The sequence below is a fragment of the Micropterus dolomieu genome, linkage group LG08 (assembly GCF_021292245.1).
Source record: "Micropterus dolomieu isolate WLL.071019.BEF.003 ecotype Adirondacks linkage group LG08, ASM2129224v1, whole genome shotgun sequence".
Classification (NCBI taxonomy): domain Eukaryota; kingdom Metazoa; phylum Chordata; class Actinopteri; order Centrarchiformes; family Centrarchidae; genus Micropterus; species Micropterus dolomieu.
In genome coordinates this window covers 27,342,519-27,350,269 of record NC_060157.1, presented here as the reverse complement: position 1 = coordinate 27,350,269, position 7,751 = coordinate 27,342,519, and positions in this window count along the sequence as shown.

Genomic DNA, 7,751 nt, shown 5'->3' with positions numbered 1-7,751 from the left:
GACGGAGATCCAGGGTCCTGCAATAGTGGTGAAAATCTGTTCTGCTGTTGCACACTCGGTTGTTGTGGGGGATTGTTGCTAACTCTCCCTTTCGCTGTCCTACTAAGAACAGGGATTGAAGAGGCGCTCTGCCTGGATGATGATACAGGCCAGCCAGTCGCATCACAAATCTCAGGGCGCTGGGTTCTGCCTGTTACTCCTCCTCCCATTTCCCAAGGAAATTATTTACTCTTAGGCTTTGCACCAAGAGCGTTCCAGGGAGGACTCCCACTTTAAGATTTATTACCAAGTACACTGGCCTCCTGCTACTTGGTAGACTTCTTGGTGTTAATTAGTTAGCATGCTCTTGTCCACTGTTTTGGGTTCACGGTAAAGTAGTGTCATTCCCACATAGTCCATTCACTTCCACATTCACTTCTAACCTGTGGATCTTGGTTTCCAGCACTGCAATTTTCTGTAGGGGCATCTTGTTACTAATTAGTATTAGATATAACTCCAGTCACTGCAGTACAGGCTAGTGCAATTGATAGGCCGCACTCGCGTAGCACTAAGATCATACAACTGTTTAAAGTATTGCAAGAGCCTCCTTTATCTGAATAGATGACAGTCCCAGTGATTTAAAAGTATCCAAGAACCGCTGCTCATGATTTCTAGCAGAAAAAAAAAAGAGAGAGTTTCAGCAAAAGAATGCAAGCAGAGGTGAGAGCAAGCAGCAAAGCGTCTGCACTGTAAGAAAGCAGGAAGCGTAAATTAACTTACGTAACTTAAGGAATGTTACTTGCGTAACTTACACAACTTACGCAACTGATGTAAGCTATGTAACTTAAATAAAAACATTCAATCAAACACCTGCCTTCTAGGTAAAAGTACGGTTTCTGGCCTAGCTGTCCAACCCAATCTCCTCCTTACTCAGACTTTTGTGTTAATTCTTCACACACTCCCACACACCCTTAGCATTAATATATGATGCTACAGGGCTTCAAACTAAATATATACAGGGACCAATGTTTTACACAAGAACTACTGTAAATCTGGTGATGCAGGCTAAAACGTTTCTGTCCACAGCACTGACAGTAGTTTTAGTCAACTACTTTTGGAGTCGAATAGTTTGTTAAACCCCTCCTACAGCAAAGGTAATTAAACCCTTTAATCCCACTGGTCACATTTGTGACAGTGTCTATTTATGTTATTTCTGAAGCTCCTAACAGTTGTATTGTAGGCTTTGGGCAAGAAATTCAACTTTTAAATGAAAAAATAGATTCTCTTGATTAAAGTTGATCAATATCATGTGACTAGTGTGAAAGGTCACATGACCAGATTAGTTTACTTCCTGCTTGCACACCTGGAAGAGGATGTCTTCCTCAGACTATAACAAAAAGTTGTTAGTAAAAAAAGTAACAGATAGAATTTTCATATTTTGTATATATATTCTTTTAAGTGTCTACTACTGGTATGTTTTGAGAATTATAATCCTGCATATATATTTTGCTCATAAGAGGTTTAAATTTGTTAATGGTCACAATTGTGACCGGTAGTGTAACACAGTGCTTCAATTGAAAACACAGGTTTTGGCTGTGATCCTAGTCATCATCTGTTTATTTTCACACTTTTTGAAACTATGAGATGTGTTGGACCTCCTAGACATACGAGACCCCCCCAAGTGCTGTGTGCAGCATCATGGTCATTCCTACATTTGAAAAAGTAGGATTTAAAAGTGACTGTGATAGTAATGGCTCAGATTGGTAGACTATTGAATGGCAATATCTGGAGGATGAGGCAGATGTTCATGAGAATCGATTGGTTTGAGATGTCAATAGAGGGTTGGTGACGGAGCAGTGGCTAAGCCTTTGGTGTGAGATATTTCCGCTATGATACATCCACCAATGTGTCGCTGAGCAAGACACTTAACCAGTGTCTAGTTGCTCCAAAGGCATGTGACCTCTGACATAGTAGTTTTGGGTCAGCTAATTAAATAATTATTATTAATTATGTCAAATGCCTATATAGTGCAAACCAATCTGAACATGAATGAGTTGCTGACTTTCAATAGGGTTCTTCTCACATCACTTGTCTTGGTCATATCACCATGATGTCTAGAATGAAGCAAGGCTTATAGATCTTTGGGGGCGAAAGACTGATTGGTATGTTTGATTGGTAGATGTTTTATTACAGAAAGTGTATGAAACCCATTACTGAAATAGTAGTTGTGTTACTTATGGATGGAATTATAGTGGAAAAAAAAACTATTCCCCTTTTTGCTGAGGACCCCCCTGGAACCACCATAAGGAACCCTTATGGTGGTTCCAGGGGGGTCCCCAGACCCCACTTTGAGAACCAATTTTCTAAGGCACAGTTTATGTCTGCCTGCTCTGACATGCTGAATGTTTTTGAAATGAAAATGTGTTTTTTAATGTTTGTTTTTATTGCTTTAACTTGCTTTGTCTAATTGAAGAATTTGCGTGAATTTTGACTATGGCGTTTCCCACCGGAAATATTAAACTTAATATTTCACTAACTTAACCAACAAAAAAACAAAAAGGGCATAATTTTTTGTGTTAGGAAGGTCCAAGGAGTAAAATGCATGTAGAGGTAAACCGGGGCGAAAGTAACAAGGCAATTTTCTCAGAGCCCTGACCGCATTTGCAGTCCAAGCTGTGTCAGCAACTTCAGCACGCAACCCTTGATGGAGCTGCCAAATATCGTATGATTCCATCATCGTGTCCCGCAGCCATCTTCGGAAAATTGTTTTCGAGCACGGCAAGTACATTTCTGAAGCGGTACTGTTTTTCAAATTATAATTTTGCGTCTCTGGTTTCATGTGAGGATTAATCCACAGGTTATTTAGTGCTTTAACACACCCTGAAGTTTGCCCTGTCAGATTTTGTCAGCGTAAAAATAAATCGTGTTGATATGTCAGGAGTTCCTGTCGGGACGAATATAACACTTGTTACTATAGCCGAAAGTAAGTCTTACTTTTGTCCCGCTACAGTGACCACAAGTGTTTCTTTCGAGTTGTGTTACTTTTGACCCAACTTGAAAGTAACAATGCGCCGCTTATGTTTAAAGTGAAATTATACGGAAGTTGTTCTTTATTTGGACAAAATACCACCTGACATTGATAGACCCCACCTGTGAGTTAGTGACCACAGCAAATATATATCAATGTCTACAACATAATCTTTTAAAATCAGGTTTTTCTGAAAAATGGTACTTTCGCCCCTGCTCTCCCCTATTCAAATTGCTAGGAAAGATTTGGGATTAAACGGGCTAAGTCATAAATAAATGTTACTATCAATGTTACTGTACATTTATAGTGGTCATTACAGTAAAGCCAAGATTGACGTTAGCCTATATGTAAATAGCACCTAAAAAGGGCTTCATTGTTTCATAAAGCAAAACAATGAAACTTTTGAACAAAGAAATACGTTTTTCCTCTTATTATTATCAACATTACTGTACATTTGTAGTGGACATTACCAGTCTTGGCCTCTGCAGCAACAAGAGCATCAGTAATGTAACTTGTATTTATGAATCTTTTATGATCAAACAGAATGACCTGGGCACCCTCACTGGGCTTGCTCAGGCCCTAAATATGTCAAAGCAGCATGTGGCATGCACAGATAATGCCTCTTCTTCCACAATATATCACCTCCTGCTCTCTTTGACTCATATACAGATTTGTGATGAAGCCTTTTAGTAATGCTATGTAAAATATACTCTAACTCTATGCATCATCAAAATCTTCAAATGTTAGTGTCAAACAGTGAGGAATCCACTCATCTCTGGATCAGCCCTCTCAATTAATATTGGTGGCTGTACAGTTATCAAAAAGGAATATGTTAGAATCTCCGTGTTACCTTTGATCCAAACCTCTCCTCTAACAAGCCCCAGAAAGCAATATCCCTAAGAGCATATTTTTATCTCAGAAATATCCAGAATCTGTAATTCCCTAACTTTTCTGTTGTTGTAAGACTGACCCGCAGTACTGCAGTGAGCTACACTGTGGTCCTATCTCTAGATGCATAAAAACATACATATTTAGATCTCTGCAGACAGAATATACATGCAGATTAGAAAATATGATTAAGTCCTCAATTTCGCATCGTCATTCACTTGGTGTAACTGTCATAAAATCTTTAAGAGGGCACTGACCCATAATATCTGTTTGGTTTGTTATTTCATAAACCCGCACAAACTCTCCATTTAATGGCTACAGGAATTATTATTACCCAGTATCGAAAGCAAACAGCTGGGAATGGAGGTTTCTTCTTTCTCACAGAACCAGGACTTTTTATTTATTTGGCACAACTTTTCATCTATCTTGTTTCCCACCCTACCAGCGGTTGCTCTGCATTTCCTTTCTTTAATTGAACTAATTTATGGTTTTAATTTAGACATTTAGCTGACACTCCTATTCAAAGTAATTAACAATGAGAGACTAAGTAGGGTTCACAAATTGTTGAAGGACACTTCACTGGCAATGGTCATCATTTTTGGCCGTTACGTTAATGAACCACTGACCCAGTTATAGGATGATCTCTCTTCTGAAGAACATTATTTTAGGCATTTATCCTCAGCTATACAATACATTAACAGCAATGAGCACTGATGGCTTTAGTGGTGTGCATAAGGAAGACACAAGCATTGTGTGTAAGGTTTGTATGATTTCTGAGCTGTAGCCCCTGCAGTGGTTTTAATGGTTTACTTCTTGTGTAAACCTCTGATGTCTGCAGAGACAAACCTATTAACCGACACGGCAGTCCACCAACAAAAGAAAAGACTGGAAAAAATAAATGTCCATGAAACCACTACATAGGCACATCAGTTCTGCAGCAAAGGGCTCTGGTAAAAAAATAAAAAAGTAGAAAGCATGGTAGTGCAGCTGCATGCCAGTGTTCATACCAGGTAGCCTATCTTGTAGTATTTTGCAAAATTGCTGCTTACTTTGTCAGCGTCTACATAGAAAAATGTATGCTGTCGCGTTGAGGCACCAGGCCTCAAACTAGGACTGGTTTATATTTTATTTTTCACATAGTCCCTCACATGTCAACAGTTTGAAAGTACCCTCAATCTTCTCAGTGAGCAGTCTGCTTCAGTTCTTAAATCAGGCGAAATAAACTAAAGTGAAAGGGGTTGCTAGTGGGGAGATTCATCCCAACCTACAATACTGAAGTGCTGGATTAAACTAAAAACATACTGACACATTTGTCCTGAGGGTGCTGCTAGTAGAAATACCTTGGGGTCATTTAAATCAAATGGGTTTATCCCTTTGGGAACGTGAATGTGCTCAGTGAATTTCTTTGCAATCTGCCCACTAGACAAGTTCAGACTTTGGTCAGGTGGTCACCAGAATCATTAAGAACCTAATCTAGAGACCATGATTAACAAATGTAACCCTATCCTGGCATGTTAAAATGTACAATTTGTTTTTGTTTTCTTACCAATGTATAAGGTACAGTATAAATATAATAATAAAAATAGAAAATGTAATCACAAAGCCTGCTGCAATACTGATCAATCATAACAGGCACATTGGCTACATTCAGCTCAGTCTTTACAAATGCTACAATAGTCTGATATTCAGGCAGAATGGCCATTACGGCTCCATTATTCAGTCTGACAATGCCTTTCGTTTTCTGTAGGGGAATGAGTTGTTTGTATCTGAGCAGATCGCCAAGTCAACATGGATGTTGCATTTCCTGTATCAGGACATTATCACTATGTATAATCAATACTATACATTATACTAACATTATACAATTGTAATGGAAAATTAGGAAAGAGAATAGAGAAGACAAAAGAGATTAAATTTTATATACTCAAGACAAATAAGGCAATCAGGAAGATGGAAAAACAACTGTACTCCCACCCTTCGTTGGCTATTTCTGTCACGTTTTGCCAAGCACAGACACAGGAGAAACTCAGGGATTTGGAACCAACTGCAGGACAGTAGACTGAGCAGAGGCAGTTTAAAGTTTTTATTAAGAAACAACAAAAAAGGTGAACAGGCTTACGTGGAGTAGAGGCAGGCAATACTAAACAAACATAAATCCAAAATAAATCCAACAAGGACGCAGGCAAAAATTAAAACCAAGTAGGTATATACCCAGCAACCAAATCCGAAAGGCACACGTAAATAATCCATAAATCCAAAAAGAGCTCAAGAAACACAGGAGACAGAAAGCCACACTTGACAATATATGAAAACAATGTAAAGATAATCTTTAATACACAAGAGGGAGGTGATTAACGATACAAGTGTGAAACCGATCGGGGAGGAGCAAACATTCACAGAAGCGGAACACAAGAGCAGGAAGTGAAGTGAACACAAACACAAGAGGAAGGGTATACAAAATAAAACAGGAAACCACAACACATAGCAAAAAACTAAGACAATGTCCTAATGTTTCTCATGTTGTCTTACATGATGACTTGGAACCAGGCATTTCATGAAAAAAATCCTCATGGTAATGTAAGTAAAAATAGGTGGTAAGTTAACATTGCTATCTCGCTAATGTCTAATACTGCATGAATAACTCTTTGAATTGAAATCATTCGTTTGAATTGTTAAAAATCTGATCATCTGTTTCTAGCTGTCTGACAATGGTGCCATGTTTCAGGAGCTTAGCAATCAACTTTTAAGATGGCCTGAGCTGTCTGACTGTGACACATCTATTCACAACAGCCATTTAGAGGAACAGCACCATACCAATATGAGTTGATTACCAAATCTGAACATGTAACACGGCTAAATAAAAGATGTACCTGATCTGCCAACCACTGGGATCAACATCGGACACACACAGGCAGCAAAGAGGGATAGTGAGCAGACAGGCAGAAGGAGAGAAACTTCCCCAACATTCTATTTGTGGAATAGAGTTTATTCTCTTTTTTAGCCTGGTCTATTTCTCAATGAAATTCACTGTATGCTCAGTGTGTACATAGAGTAGAGACAAGTGAATAGAACAGAGTTAATTGATCTATTTTAGGAGGATACAAGAAAAAAAGGACATAAAGCTTTTCTTAGTATTAGCAAGATTATTGGTTATACAGGCTGGGATATTTTCGCCTTATGATCATTTCAGATCTGACATCATAGTTTACCACTTTATGTATTTACTCTTACCTTAGAGGAAAGGGAGATTGGTGAAAACAACAGTTGGAATTTGCTGTATGTGTAAGGCTGCCATCTACTGAGAACTATCTCTATCTGTCTGCCCTGAGGGGAACAGTGACGCTCAACACATTTGCGCTCGACAGTCATGGCAGAAGGAAGGTCCTGCTGAGACGAGTAACAAGGTAATTGAATTTCAATTTGTTAAGAGCTCCTTGTCGCACTTCACGTCTAATCTGACCCAGGTCCCCCCCCTCCCCGTGATAAAACAAGACAGCTGCTTTAACTTCACCCCTCCTTTCATTTCTCTTGCCCCTGTTTCTTTGTGAAACGTCTAGTAGAGACCTTTCATGGTTGACATCAGTTTTAAAGAGTAATTCAAACCTGTGGGTGGAAACCTTTTATTAAGCATATTGCAATTCAAGCCACACCCCCAATCAGTGATGCCACAGCAGGTGTTTGCCTTTGAAAGCATCAGTTGTGACATCACTGATTAGGCCATAATAAGGAGTGATCAAGCTTTGAATTTCCTTTTTGTTTTTAAATTATTTGATATTTTTCTGTAAAAAAAATGACTCCTGTTGCTGTCTGTGTATGTTCTCAGTTCACTGGTATACAGCTGAATTGTCCTGAATTG